The sequence below is a fragment of the Pezoporus occidentalis genome, unplaced genomic scaffold (assembly GCF_034315485.1).
Source record: "Pezoporus occidentalis ecotype Australia unplaced genomic scaffold, CSIRO_AGI_Poc_V1 ctg86, whole genome shotgun sequence".
In the NCBI taxonomy this organism is placed as follows: domain Eukaryota; kingdom Metazoa; phylum Chordata; class Aves; order Psittaciformes; family Psittacidae; genus Pezoporus; species Pezoporus occidentalis.
The window spans coordinates 8,384,563-8,398,914 of record NW_026916220.1 but is presented as its reverse complement, the minus strand read 5'-3'; the positions used below and the strand labels follow the sequence as shown (position 1 = coordinate 8,398,914).

Sequence of the window (14,352 nt, the reverse complement as noted above, 5' to 3'; positions counted from 1 at the left end):
AGTTGCTCAGCAGCAAAATATTAGACTCTTTGAGTCCCTACAAATCAATAGCAATGCCTACTGGGCAAAAGCAGCTTGCCTGTTATTGGCAGCTTCCCTGAGCATCATTGGGAATCAATCAGGGAGCCCCTCTCCATGTTGCTTTGCCACCAGAAATTCACAATGACTTATTAATTCAACAACAAGGATTAGGCAACAAAGCATCTTGATCTGGCCCACTGGTTGTAGCAGCTAAAATCTACAGATTCTGTTATACCAGCTTCTCTAGAACTAATCCTTTTGAGTAAGTCAAATTAGGTAGATTTACACAGGCAACAGATCAAAACGTGTAGTGGCTTCCTTCAGAATTGGAACTATAGATGACAACCCAAAACATTTACCAGATAATCCTGGATAGTATTGCAATTTTTCAATTGATTTAGGGGCTATCAATCAAGAAATCTCTCTGCACAAAGGCAACATTCTCTTACTTTTAGTCTTAGTCACAGCTGGTAATATGCACTGCCCTGTTTAGATACCACCATCTATCAGGAAATCATTACAGCAAAAGCAGGCTTAAAGCAAGACAGAAATGTATATTCATCACAAACTGAGTTTACCCATTAGCTAACAACCGGTTTTATCACTATGAACATCAGTGGCAATAAATACAATCAAAAGCCATTACATAGGAAGACAACGTTTTACCTATAAAAGCAGCATTTTAACATCACTTTTATTCAGAAAAAGCTTGTGCGTGCATCCTTGTACTATTTTTACCTGCAAAGTCCAACTCCGCAATGGCACTGACTTATTTTCAGAAGCACAGGAAAGCTAAAGTATTCCTTGGGCTTTTGGAAGACTAGGTCATGTGTCATCTATTTTTTACTGAGTTCCCAAATAAAGCAAGCTTAGCTTCATGCCCTCCAAAATTCTAGCTTAACATTATAGCAGCTTTAGTAGACTTCAGCCTGGGCTACCACTGCAGCTTGAATATTGCCATCCACAAACTTGGTAAATAATCTGAAAGCCTTTTTGCCTTTTTTTAAGCAGATACTGCAGATCTAGCAGCTGTTTAAAACAATTTTAAATCCCTACACATGGGTTACCCAACCCAATCTGAAGTGTGGTAGGTTCATAATTTTTGAAGAGAAAATGAACCAACAAATGACAACAAAACCCACCCTCACAAAAGGATCTTCCCCCTCACTGAAAAACAGCATTTAAAACAAATCCAGAGAGAAGAAACAAAATTGATGTTTACATGAGCATGGGAAAGCCACAATAAATTTACATGCAAAATACTGCACTAGTATGCTTTCAGCAAATAACAGGAAGGGATTTATGCAAATGTGAACATATTGAAGAGGTATCCATTTCAAAGCCTAAAGCAGTTAAAATCTCTATAGAGAAGATCAATCAATCCACCAGATTAAAAACATACAAAATTAAGACAGCTATTGCTGAGCAGAAATAATGAGTTTAGATACACCCATAAGACATTCAGAAGGAGCACTGAAGATGTGCTTTGTCAGATTTCTTACACGTGATAAAAATCCTTAGCCGTTTCAAGGTCACTTGTATGTATCTGTAGTTGCAATGCTCTCAGTAGATCACAGCAGAAATTTCAAATACTTGCATTTCCCTCTGATTAAGTAATATTCCAATTTAAACAGTATACAGAATTACAATTCTGCAGTTGCAAACAAACTGATTAATGCATAATAGCTATAAAACAGTGCCCTGTGTTCAGCTGCAAGAGGTTTTTTTTTACTCCTTCCCAGTACTGGTGCAGTGCTGTGTTTTGCCTTTAGTCCACAAACAATGTTGATAACACAAAGATGGTTTAGCTGTTGGTCAGTAACACCCCAGTCAAGGACTTTTCAGTCTCATGCTCTGCCAGTGAGGAGGGGCATGGGAAGCCAGGAAGAAGCAGAGACAGGACACCTGACTCAAACTAGCCTGAAGGGTATTCCATACCACAGCATGTCATGCCCAGTATATAAACTGGGGGGGGAGTTACCTGGAAGGGTAGATCACTGCTCTGGTCAGGCTGGGTATCAGCCTGCAGGTGGTGAGCAATCATATTATGTATCACTGGTGTTTAAAAGCTCTTCAGTTTTATATTCTCTCCCCTTGTTATTTCCCTTATTAGTATTACTAGTAATAGTTTTATGTTATACTTTAATTACTGAACTTTATTATCTCAATCCATGTGGTTTACATTCTTTCGATTCTCCTCCCCATCCCATCTGGAGTGGGGGGAAAAGGGTGCTAAGCAAACGGCTGCATGGTGCTGAGTTACTGGCTGGAGTTAAACCACAACAAACAGACTCAAGAGTCCTCTCAAAGCTGTCATCCCCAATAGGTTTCAGAAGAGCCAGGGAAAAGAAGGAGGTACTGAATATAACCTCAAGATTCACAATCCACAGGATTAATAGGAAAAATGTAAAAACAGAGGTCTAACTAATACCCCAGTGCCCATTTTCTAAACAGAACAGGTCCCCACTTACTTAATATTTTCTGGACTCTCTCAGTTTAATTTAAAACTGGCCTTCAAGGCAGAGATAAATAAAGTCAAATGGCATGTTCTGGTTTGGTTTTCTTTTGTGAGGGTTTGTTGTGTTTTTTTTTTTTTTAGCACAGAACTGGGAACCCTTTACCTTTCATGAAAATACAAGTTATAGAATTCTCAAGTCAGGCATTGCTATTTTATCAAATATCAAATGTAAGAAAACCAGACACTGAAGTCCTATGTAGCTACTAAACCACATTACCAAAGTTGTCTTCAAAACTCTATAAATGTAGAAACACAATCTGTTCTTACAAACTTCAATTAAATCAACTAAAGTAAGACCTTATTTGTTTAGTATTGTTTTGTGGGTGCTTGTTTGTTTTTTTGTTGCAGGCTTTCTTTTTCCCCCATAAATATCAGTTTTAATGTTCTAACAAGTCACACCTGTATTTAATTGGCTGAGCAAGGGGGATTAGGGCTGTGATAGGGATACTGAGCCATCTCACTACTCCGGCTATCTTACGATCAGCGCTATAAAGATGAAACAAAGGCACCCCACTCCCCGCGCAAGCAAAGCAACAACGAGAAGACTTCATTTTTCCCGGGGCAGGTGAAACCGAAAAGGCGGGCAATGAACATAACCAAGGGAAAACCCTCTGCGAAGAGTAGAGGTGACAGGGTGATGCCTCGGTCTGATCCAAGGCGGCTGCAAAGTCCTGCCTCTTAACCAAAAAGTAACCCCCTCCAAGCGGTATGAAATACACGACAAACGAGCCATGCACGCCGCTGAGCCCCGGCACCTCCGCATCACCCCTCGGCCCCCGCGGCTGGTCGGGACCGGGACTCGCTCCACCGGGAGAAGGGCTGCCACAGCCGCGCCTCCCCAGAGCCCCGGCCATACCCCGCCGGGCGGCTATGCACTCTCCCCGCCTCCCGGCGCCGCACAGGTGCGCCGGAGCTGCGGCTGCAGCACACCTCACAGCTCCGCTGCAGTAAGCGGCAGTCTCCTCCCGCTCCCAGCCGCTGCCCCGGGCTCCACCGGACGGGACGGCGGAGGCAGTGAGCGGCGGATGCACCACTGTGGACACGGACACCCCAGTCAGCGCAAGGTCAGACCTGAAGAAGACGAGAGAAGTGCGGAGTACGCCAAGAACGGGAGCTGCACTCAAGTGGCAGAGCCGCGCTGGAGAAATAGGTGGGGGAGAAATTCCTTCAGAGGAACGTTGTAGACAAAACAAAGCGTTTATGTTTTGTCGGGAGAAGAGATGCAATTAGCCCTATAGGAGAAACGGGGGGGGAGCGTTCAGAAAATCTGAAGAGGGCGAAGCAAAAAAGGGATGAAGCCCATCCAGCGGGAGAAAGAGCCGTTTGCGACAATTAAACATTTACCAACCAACCAAAAAAACCAAACCGAAACAGTTGGGACTGGAAGCCCACTTGATGGACCTCCGCCCTTTTGCCGGCACCGCACCGACAGCTCCCCACGAACGCCGGCGCCCTTCCCAGCCCTTCGCCCTCACAGACCCGGGACCGGCGCTGCCCATAAGTACTACCGCTGGGGACTGCTCCTGCAGAAAGTCCCACGGAGCGTGGCTGCTGTCCAACGGAGTGGGGGGTTGAAAAAAAAGGTGTCCTGCTACCCCGAGGGCAGCTACGCAGTGCCCGACGGCCGTTTCACCGCTGGCTCCGGTGACACCGGCGCCGCTGACCCAGCACGCCGTAACTGCCCTGCCGCAAGCAGCGGGCGTGGGGCGGCGGCGGGCTATAAAGGGCCCCACAGCCCGCCCCCACGCCCAGCGCCTGAGTGACGCCGCCGGCAGCCACTCAATAAGCCCCGCGCCCGCCCCCCCCCCCCCCAGGCCCGGCGGGGCCCCACTCCCGCCGCGGCGGAATGGCCGGACGGGCCTTGCCTCGCCTCGCCTCGCCTCGCCTCGCCCCGCCTCGCCCCGCCCCGCCCCGCCCCGCTGCCGGGCACCTGCAGACGGCAGGCGCGGGGCTAGAGCAGGAGCGGGTTGCGCTCAGCAGAACTGGCGGGAACACGCCTTCCCGTTCCCGCCCGTGTTCAGGCGCCGGGTCCCCGGCGGGGCGAGAGGCAGGGCCCCCACCGTTGCTCGCCTCTCCCCGAAGGTCCTGCGCTGCCTCGTTTTCTAAAGGTCATGACGCACCCCCGAGCCGCCCGTCCGACGGGTCGCAGCGGCAGCGAGTGCTCCGCACACCATTGCGGGCAGCCGTGCTGGCCGAGAGCAGCACCAGCCGCTGCGACAGCACTGTCCCATTCCCCGCCGGCGTCTGACGGGGTGGGGACACCCTCCACCCCGGGAAAGCAAGGCTGCGAGCGCCGCGGCAGACCCCCGAGTCTCCGCTCTTTCGAGCGCGCCACTGCTCGTCCCCAGCAAGTGCCCGAGGGATGTCACTGGGAGAGGGGAGTCCCGTTCCCGGGGAGAGCACGGCTTGGTGTGTAGTGTCCTTCGCCTTTCTGCCGCTGCAACGCGCGGGAATAGTCAAAATTAAACGCCTCAGCACCGGCATCAGGACCGGTCCTTAGAAACGAGCTAAAGGAACACGTCCGACCGCCAGTCTGCCCCGTGTACAGCTCTCACATTAATTATTTTCATGCGTGAAACAGGTGGGTACGGGGCAACGTGCTGGGCATAAATTAAACAATGGCAGGGGTCGGGGACGGTCCCTGCCAGGAGCACACGCTGCAGCGCCGGCGTTTACCACCGCCGCGGGGATAGAGGGCGAGAGAACGGAGACGCGCCCGAGGACGGGACGCCCTGTCCGTGCCTTCGCCCGGAGTCCCGCTCGGATGCCTGCGGCCGCTCCCGGATGCAAACTTTCCCACTCACACCGGGGACCGTCCCCCGCCGCCCCGGTAGGACCACGGACAGAGATTAGTGCTGCTGCCGCACAAACCCCGGCCGTGCGCCGCCGCGCTGCACCGCGCAGCACCCCGAACAAAGGGACACGCTCCCCATCCCCCCGCAGCGGGTTAATCAAAGCTATTACAAGACACAGGTTCCCCCCTCCCCGGCGGTAATAACTTGTTCTAGGGCGAGCTCCTCGCTCTCCGCACCCGGTGACAGTACGCGCCACCACCCCGGCACCGGAAGAAGCGCGGAGTGCCGCTTGGATAATGCAATTAGGCGCGGGGGGGCTTATCCCGGCTGATCCGCAAACGCCGGCTGATCTCCTCAAGGCGATACACCGCCCTTCACCCGCCCCGCCCCTCCGGGTGCTCCCGCACCAAGACGGGCGCTGCGGCCCCGGAGCTCCGCGGCGGGGCCGGGCCTGGGGTTAGGTAAAGGAAAAGGGGACGAGCACCTTTGTGAGTGGGGCCCCTGTCCCCACGCCGCAAATGCTGCCAAGCGCTCACCCCGAGGCGCGGCGGACACCAGGCTCCTCACTCAGCGCGTCGGCACGAAGGGCGCTAATGAGGAGCGAACACCGGCCATCTACTCGGCATGCACCTCGGGCATTCGCCCGGACCCTGCGGCACACGCACAAGCACAAACACGGGAAGATCCGAGTTACAACTTACCTTCCTCTCGTCGGCTAAATAAAGTAACGGTGCAGTTTTCCCGATTAAGAGCGCTAAGAGGCAGGTGGACAGCTCTCTCAAGGCAACGCGCGAGAGCTAAACTGGGGACAGTTCTAAAAGGAAGGGTTAAAAAAAGAACAACAACAAAATCCTCTCCCCCCCCCCTCCCCCAACAGTCCAATACAGGGGAAAAATCAAACGAAAAAAAATGTATTTAAAATTAAAAAAAAAAAAACAAAAAAAAAAACCACAACACTCGGGAGAACCCAGAGAGAGAGAGAGGGTGACAGGACTGCCCTGCTCTCGCAACCCAGCCGAACAAAAAAAGAGGAGGGAGGGAGAAAGCCTGGAACAAAGAGAAAAGGGATGAAGGCGATTTTAAAGACGGTCTCTCTCTCTCTCTCTCTCTCTCTCGCTCCCTGCTTGCCGATCCTTTCCTAGCGGATCGCCGCTGAAGTCAGCTGCTGCATGGCGGGGAGCGCGCGAGGCCACGGGGGGGAGGACGCTCTGTGGAGGAGCGGTGCCGTGCCGTGCCGTGCCGCGCAGCGCCGGGAGGCGGCCGCCCCGTAGATTTATAGCAGCCCCGCCGCCCGGCTGCCTGCTTGCCGCCGCGATGCGCGTGTCTGCGTGCCGCACGCGGCCCCGGACTGCGCGGGGGGAAGGGGGAGGGGGGTGTGTCCGCGCGTGGCTACGCACCCCCCCAGCACTCCCCCCGCCCGCCGGCCGTCCGCCCCGCGCCTACCCCGGCGACACGCGCGGCGGCGGCTCCGCACCCCGGCGCAACGCAAGCTGCTGGCGGCGCCGCGCGCCCCCATTGGCCCGGCTGCTGCCCGCCCTCCCCGTCCACGGCGAGGAAACGGCCGCTCATTGGCCCGGCCAGCCGCCACTCTGGCAAGGCCCCATGGCGGCGCGCTTCGGGCTGCGTTGCGGCGTGCCGGGCCGCTTCCACGAGTGGGCCCTGTGTGTCGCGGGGCGGCTGGAGAGTGTCCGGCGGGGGTCCCTGGCCGCGGCGGCGCTTTTGTCGGCACGGAACGGCACGCGCGTATCTGCTACCCGCGGAACGCTGCTCCGGCGGGGCGGGCAGCTGCGCGGGGCGGCGGCGGCGCGTGTCGTCCCGAGCGGCCACGTGGGAGCGGGGCGGTGTGTCGCGGGCCGGGTGTTCATGGATCCGCACGGGGACCGCGGCGCGCTCCGCTGCTGCCTTTCGTCTGTGTTCTGGTTCCCGTGCCGCGCCGGTGCGTGCGGGCCGCTCGCTAAGTTCACATGGCTGCGCAGGCACGGGTCCCCGGATTCGCCCTTGTGGGAGTGGGCGGGTTAATGAGTGGAGTTTCTTGGGACACACATTCCGGGTGGAAAGAAGGAAGGGAGGAAGGAAAAGAAGGGAAGGGAAGGAGAGAGTAAAGAAGAAAGGAGAAGAAAAAGAGCTGTTACTTACTATGCAGTCAGTTCCTATGGCTTGCTCAGATAAGTTCACAGAGAAAAATGTTGTGTTGTATTGGAGAAAAAAAATCTGCATGGTACTCAGAGACAAGCTTTTAATTCTTGATAGTGCGTGAGCTTCACTCTGCTTGGTCATTATTTCTCTCCGGAATCCAGAGTGCTTTCTAGACACGGCTTTTTTTCTGGTGTCTTCCCTAACACGGAACACGCAAGCCTGTATTGTGGGTTTCCAAGAGGAAAGTGCTTACACCCTGCAGAAAGGCAATTTATTCAGGCAATTCTGGCATTTGCAGGTGACAAGGTGCAAAAATAGAAGCATGAGATAGAGACAGAAGGTGGTGTTTCTTGAGAGTGTGTTTTTATAAATTATTAATACCATGAAAGAGAAAACATGCTTGTTTATGTGCTGTCATTTTCTTACGATTTCCCTGTCGTACCACTGTGACAATAGCTGAGTGTTATACTGGGCCTGATTTCACATTTTTTATTATATTTTTATTATAATTTAATTAGTTATATGCTGAACGTATCTGATTTTTTTCTAGAACACATAGTCTTTAGCTGATTGTTTACAATCTATCACAAAGTTTTGAATCAGTAGCACTCTGAAAAAGGGAATAACTCCGTGGTGGAACAAGTGCCAAACTATCTGCTCTAGGGACTGAATAAAGAACAGGGTGGATGGCTAAACCCTCAGAGCTGTTTATTCACAAGTATTAAATGAAGAGCTGTCTATGCACACACAGTCTGTGGAACTGCACGTGCAAATTGTGCTTTTAGCACTGTCTGCTGGTATTCAAGAAGGTCCTCTGAGTTTACAGTATTGTTCAGCTTATGTCTGATCCTCATGCTTTTTAATTATGGCAACTTTTACCCTTTGATACAGCAAAACTGCTTTTCAAAGTTTTCTAATGATACTACAATTAGCAATGAACTTGCTCGTGTTCTTCATGCTGTGAGTCAGTATGTCAATAAAATTTTCATACATCTTAAAAAAAACCACAAAAGAACAATTACTTGTTTTATTTATTCTGAGTTAGAGCAGAGAACAAGTATAAAACATCTGTAAAACCTTGGTACCATGTCACCATCTTTCGAAATCGTAGATTTAATTGCTGGTTGCTTTCTTGTCTTGTCCAGTCCATGCTGAATGTGTTTAAGCAAACAGCAGCGTTCCTTAGCAGAAATCAGTGATGTATGAGAAGAGAAAGATAAAAAACAAAGGAGAAATATAAAACGCTCACTGAAATCTGTAAGCAGTTCAGTGCATTGACACTCTCACGTGTCCTGTCCCCTGCCAAAAAGAAAATAAAACAAACCCACGAAACAAAAAAAAACAAAACCCAAAACCTTAAAATCATATGACTACACAGCTGCTTTTAGACCTAAAGAAACTTGGCTTAAAGGAAGCCAAAACGTGTGCTATTATAAACTGGAAGTGAGTCTGTGTGAACATTCAGGAAATTAAAGGACTCTGTTCTCAGCACCTTCCCTGTCAAATCGTATACTCAGGATTCCAATTTCATCTCCTTGTCTGCTCCCCCCAGAAAGAAACAATTCTCTAGCTGTAATTAGTGGCTAGGTCTTAGCAACGGAAGCCAAACTTTATGCATTTTCTTTTGAGGCTTATTATCTCTACCAGTAATGCCCTCATAGCTGTCACGTTTGTCAATAGACAGTGCTAAAGTCAAATTAGGCAGAAAATAGCTGTTTAAGTGAATTGTACTATCATCAGCTCTTATCTCTGGTGCGTTTTCAAAGGCCAGCAGTGGAAATTGAAAGCTCACTTCTTTCTTCTACCAAGAAAAGCACAGTTTTTCTGTGAAGTTCCCCTTTGCTTAGGTCATATGTCTGGAACGAAGTCTGTACGATTAGCCGTAGCTGGCTGTCTGGACATCGCCTTAAGCTAAAATGTGTATGGCTTATTAAATAGTGGTTGGACATGGGAAACCTATCAGAGGAGGGAACTGTAGGCTTTCTGGACTTTCTGACCAGGACCTGGAGGTCAGGGAACGACAGCAAAAGATTGCTACATGCTGGGGGGGGGGGGGGGGGGGAGGTGTGTGAAAATGAAAAATATGAAGAAAGCAGAAGTAGAAACAAGCAAAGCGCCACTCCGCCGGAGGCGTGGGCCTGTAGCCAACGTGCCTCAGCACCATGGACAGCGACGCGCCTGCCCCGACGGCACGATCCACCCGGGCCCACTCCGCCCCGGCCCCACTCCGCCCCGGCCCGGCCCCTCTCGCGGCTGCCGGCGGCTGGTCGCAGCGGCGAGGCCGGGCCTCAGAGCCGGGGATAGCCCCTGGCCAGCTGGCTGCGGGCACTGCGGCAACCGAGAGCATCTCGAGAAATAGCAATTCTCTCCCTCCTTCCCCCCGGGAAAAAAAAAGCGGTAAGGAATGTGATGTCTCGTTGGGCTTGGCTCTCTCGAAGTCACTTCAGGCAAATGGCTTCTGCCTAGTGGTGCTCACATGGGATACTGTTCTCACACAGGTATGTGTCTGTGCAAGTGTGTGCGTGTGTCTGTGTTACTGTCCTCCGGGGGACTCCATGGGTTATCTTTACAGTGCAAGCTTATGCTTGTTCCCCTTACTTCAATAAATAAAAACAGTAACAGGCATGAAGGCTTCATATCCAGTCATTAAGAGAGACACTTCTGGTACATAACATACTTGCATGGACTCTGTACTTCACTATCTGAATGTGGTTGTTTTACCTCCTTCTCCAAGCCTCTCTGCAGTCGTAAGATAGATATTGTATAAAACTACAGTAGTACAAGCACTGCAACTGAGGCTGCTGCATTCTTCTCTATTCTATTATGCACCAATGTCTGAATATTAATAAAACCTGTTTTTCAAAAAGAGGTTAGCATTTGGATGAGGAAAGAAAAGGGGAGTGTTTCACTTTTTTCCAATTGAAACTAGAGACGTCTTAAAACCCTGTTCCACACTGGAAACTGCTCAAATTTTCTACAGGCAACTGTGGAACCTTAATCCAGATGAATCTAACACCTGAAGGAAGCTGTCTATTTATTCATATTATTGTATCTTTGCTTGTTTCCTACTGTGATCAGGCAAAGGCAGATTTCTGCTGCACCACAGCTTAGGTAGCTTCTTCTATTGAGGATTTGTATCCAGTGGTGTGTAATGCACATTTAATTGTAAAATACTAAGACTGTTTCACCTGCCAGTCAATCGCTGCCATCAACCTCTAGTGTGCATGGATCAATCAGCCACAACAGAGGATGTGACAGCATCAGGGCACAATGACAAAGCTGTAGTTTGCACTGAAGGAAGACCAAGGCCCAGAGAGACACTGCAGCTAGAGAAACAGCTGCCTTATCAGCACATTGCAGAGATGGAGATGGCTGGAGAGGTCCTCAACAGATAATGACTTGAATAGGTTTGCAGTGTGCCAAACTTCACACTTGATAAGACCAGCCCAGTGTAGAGAGCAGCAGAGATCCAGCTCTATTCTATCTGTGCTGTAAATTAAGAAATTGAAATTCAGGTGGCAAAGCCAGCATGTTGCTGATAATCCAGTGAAGTAAAACTGTCATTAGGATGTGTTCAGTGGAGAAATAGGTTTCTCTTACTTGATGCTGCTTTAACAAAAATGCCTTAACATCCCTATACTAAATCATTCTCCTAGCAGTACCTGAACTGGGTGGGACTTCCTTGTCTGTTTCACTGCTGTGACATATCTTTGAGTTCCAGAACAAGCTGTCCATTTGGCTGTTGAGTTCTTTATGAGCAACAAAACACTTTCACTTTAAAACTGCAGTAGTTTATATACAATTACCTATTTCATCTGCAGGAGAAGGACCTGCACTGTGATTTTTAATAAACAGTCAAGCTCACATTAAGTCACAAAAGCTTAATTCTCTAACAGACAATAGAAGCATGTGTTCATGAGCACAGCTTAATAAAAATTAATCACCAATGTGAAAAGGATTTATAATGACCTTTGAAATCATTCACTTGACAAAACATAAGCCAGAGTACACGCCAAGATATTTTACAGGAGCAGAAAATCCTGTTTCAAACTGTGTTTTTTGATTGACTGATGGCGTCAGGTCAGAATACTGTAACTCCACCATTTTCCAGCAGAAATACTTAGCTTAGACCTAGTTGAAATTATTGGCTTTTTTTTTTTTTTCAAGAAAGCTTTGTGGAAAATGCAATTAAATAGAATGTAGATGGAGCATTTAATCTTAGGTCACAGAGCATTACTTTGTAAAGAAGGGTTGGTTGCACTCACTTAACTCTTTGTGACTTATTCCTGAAGAGCCGGATTAACTGCATGGGCTTGCAAGCCATTATGTTATCTAATTTGGGCCATTAAGGCCAACTTTCTATCTTCTTTAGATAATAATTTAAGACGAGGTTAACTTTATTTCTTACCAAAAGACAAGTTTGTAGGTGTTTATGTCAAGAGGAACTTGAAAGCTGAACAGATGTGTGTGGCATAAACTAAGACCACAGGGTGACTGGGAGAGAGCAGGAGGCAGATGTGTGTAAGATCAAACTTGTTCAGAGACTTAGGTGGACTGTATGGTTTTAACACATGCAAATTAGTGCCGGGTATTACAAAAGCAGAAAAGCACTTGGTTTTTAAGATGCATTTCTAGTAGTTCACAAGTAGGTAGGTAGTTTAATGAAGGTCACAAATCAAGAGAACTCAACAATACCAATTTGCCCTTGCCCTTTCTAATTTGTGAAGAATATGTAACCAGAGCTTGAAGTGACAGATATACCCTTGCCAGTGAAGCACTGTGTTATATGCGAGGAGAAATAATCTTGTGCAAAAGAGACAATCAAAAGCAAAAATACAATCAATATTTTTAATGTTGTTTGTTATCCAAAAATAACAAGTCCTTGTAAGTTATTCAGTGAATCATCCCAAATTCTGTCAACTCAGTTAGATTAGACTTCCAGCATAACAATATGTTTTTCCAGGAAAGAGATGTATGGTTCTAAACTTACTGTAATTAGTATATCCTCTCATGGTATTAAAGCTATAGAAATATTGACTCAAAAGATGGATTTTGTGTTTTCAAAAGCTTGTATTTGTTTTCATTTGCTGAAGGAAAAGCACACATTATACAAAGATAGCTTTTTTAGTATGCCAGCATATTTTCTGCTGACAGCATTGTGGAATAAAATAGTGGCTGTTGCTACTATTATTTTATTGAAAAAGTCCTCATAAATTCCAGAGTGTTTGTATAATATGTAATTAGATAATTCTCAGATAATCAGATCACATGTGTAGTAAATAGAGGTTTTTTGTTTGACCTTGTAAAGCAATTCTTTAAATACATTCCACATAATTTTAACTATCAACTTGCATATTCTGTTTTATTCAATTAAGATAATACGAATACAGCTGGCAATTATGATTAAATAGAGGTACACAGAGCATTTTGCTCTGACAAGTAAGGGTCGGAGTTTAGAAGGTATACAAAAGTGGTGTATTTTCTTTCTCTTCCAAGTAAAGTTAATCTTTTTTAACATGCACCTCCTATTATTGCTCAGTGGTGGGGAGCAGACACCTATCTGTACTTGAGAATGGATATTAAAAATGCATTTTTCTTAGCACTACAGCAAAACAGTTACATTCTTCTTCATGTGTGCCCCTTCAACTTCACGCAGTTCTTCACACTTTTATATGTTACATGTGTTACAATTAATTTACAAGGGTACTTAATATTTGAAAGCAGCAGAACTAGACTTTGCTGATTACTCCTTGCAATTACTAGCTATGAAGATCAAATCTCACTTCCAAAAAGCACTTCCCTTATCTTACTTATACTGATCAATATTTTACTTTGAAGGATCAGGCTAAAAAATACCTAAATAACTACTTTTTCTTCTTTTTATTGTCAAAATTGTTTACTTGTGGGTGACCTAATGGTCTTTCACTGGGGCTCTGGGGCTGGCCTTGTTTGCTTCTCTTTAAATGCTGGGGGATTTATTTCTTCTGCTTACACAATTCAGTTTTTTGAATCAGAAGTATTATGCATAGCTCCGTACTCCTTTGATTCTGCTGGAGATGAGTCATCAGCAAAATCCAGGTTATAAGTGATCATGTCACTGCAAATGTCTAAAAGGTTACTCAAACTAATAGCAGCATACTGCATTGTAATATGGGTGAGTAGAATAAAATACGTGATAAAATTACAGCAAATGGGTCTGATGATGTCATGAGCATTTACTCATTGCCAAAAGTTCTCCTGTGTATCTGATCATTAGGTAATATATTTACACACTGCAGAATGAGTTTAAAGGTGACTTGAGGGAGGATTCTGTACACTTTCCTTTTTTAAAAAAGAGATTCTGGAAAAGAGAGACTACTCAGTCTTATTTCTGCTTCTCAATTCAAAAGAAGGCTCATAAATTACAGCACTAATAAACACACATCTGCCAAGAGTAAAGTGTGGAGCAAATACTGTTTTATTCTACAATCACAGTCCATGGGACAGAGAAGTAGTGCAAGTTGATTTTTAAAAGTTTGCTGCCAACCTGCTGCACCTGGGATAAGAAGGAATCATAGTTAATTAAATTACTGTAAAAAGTGTATACAGAAATGTATCTAGAGAATATTTAGTGATAGTTCATTGCCAAATGAATGGCTGTATCAAATAAGCACCTAAATGGTCTTCATTTGTCTTTTTAGGTCAAGACAGTATTTACATCCATGTTTTGGAATATGGAACACAGTGAATGGTTACGAAAACTGGGGACCGTCAGCAAGCAGAATCGTTATAAACATTTGGGGGTTAAATGCTGAATACAAAATTATCTTTTCACAACAGAGAGGCCTATCAGCAACTTAAAGCCCCATATGGGTAAGTAGCAAGTGATTGTGATTTTTAGAA

At 47.1% G+C, this 14,352-nt stretch overlaps 1 protein-coding gene across 6 annotated transcripts in view; it reads right to left on the bottom strand.

The window, feature by feature from the left end:
* The window catches only part of ELAVL2 (ELAV like RNA binding protein 2), a 100,086-nt gene extending 93,282 nt beyond the window's left edge, over positions 1-6,804 (bottom strand). For 3 of the 6 annotated variants that reach the window (XM_062604356.1, XM_062604358.1, XM_062604359.1), the window contains exon 1: positions 4,048-4,113. The gene's annotated coding sequence lies outside the window, so the exon portion shown is untranslated. Of the gene's footprint in view, positions 1-4,047; positions 4,114-6,777 lie in introns of those variants that run through there. The other 3 variants (XM_062604355.1, XM_062604357.1, XM_062604362.1) reach the window with 3 other exon arrangements.
* Positions 6,805-14,352: the final 7,548 nt, after the last annotated feature.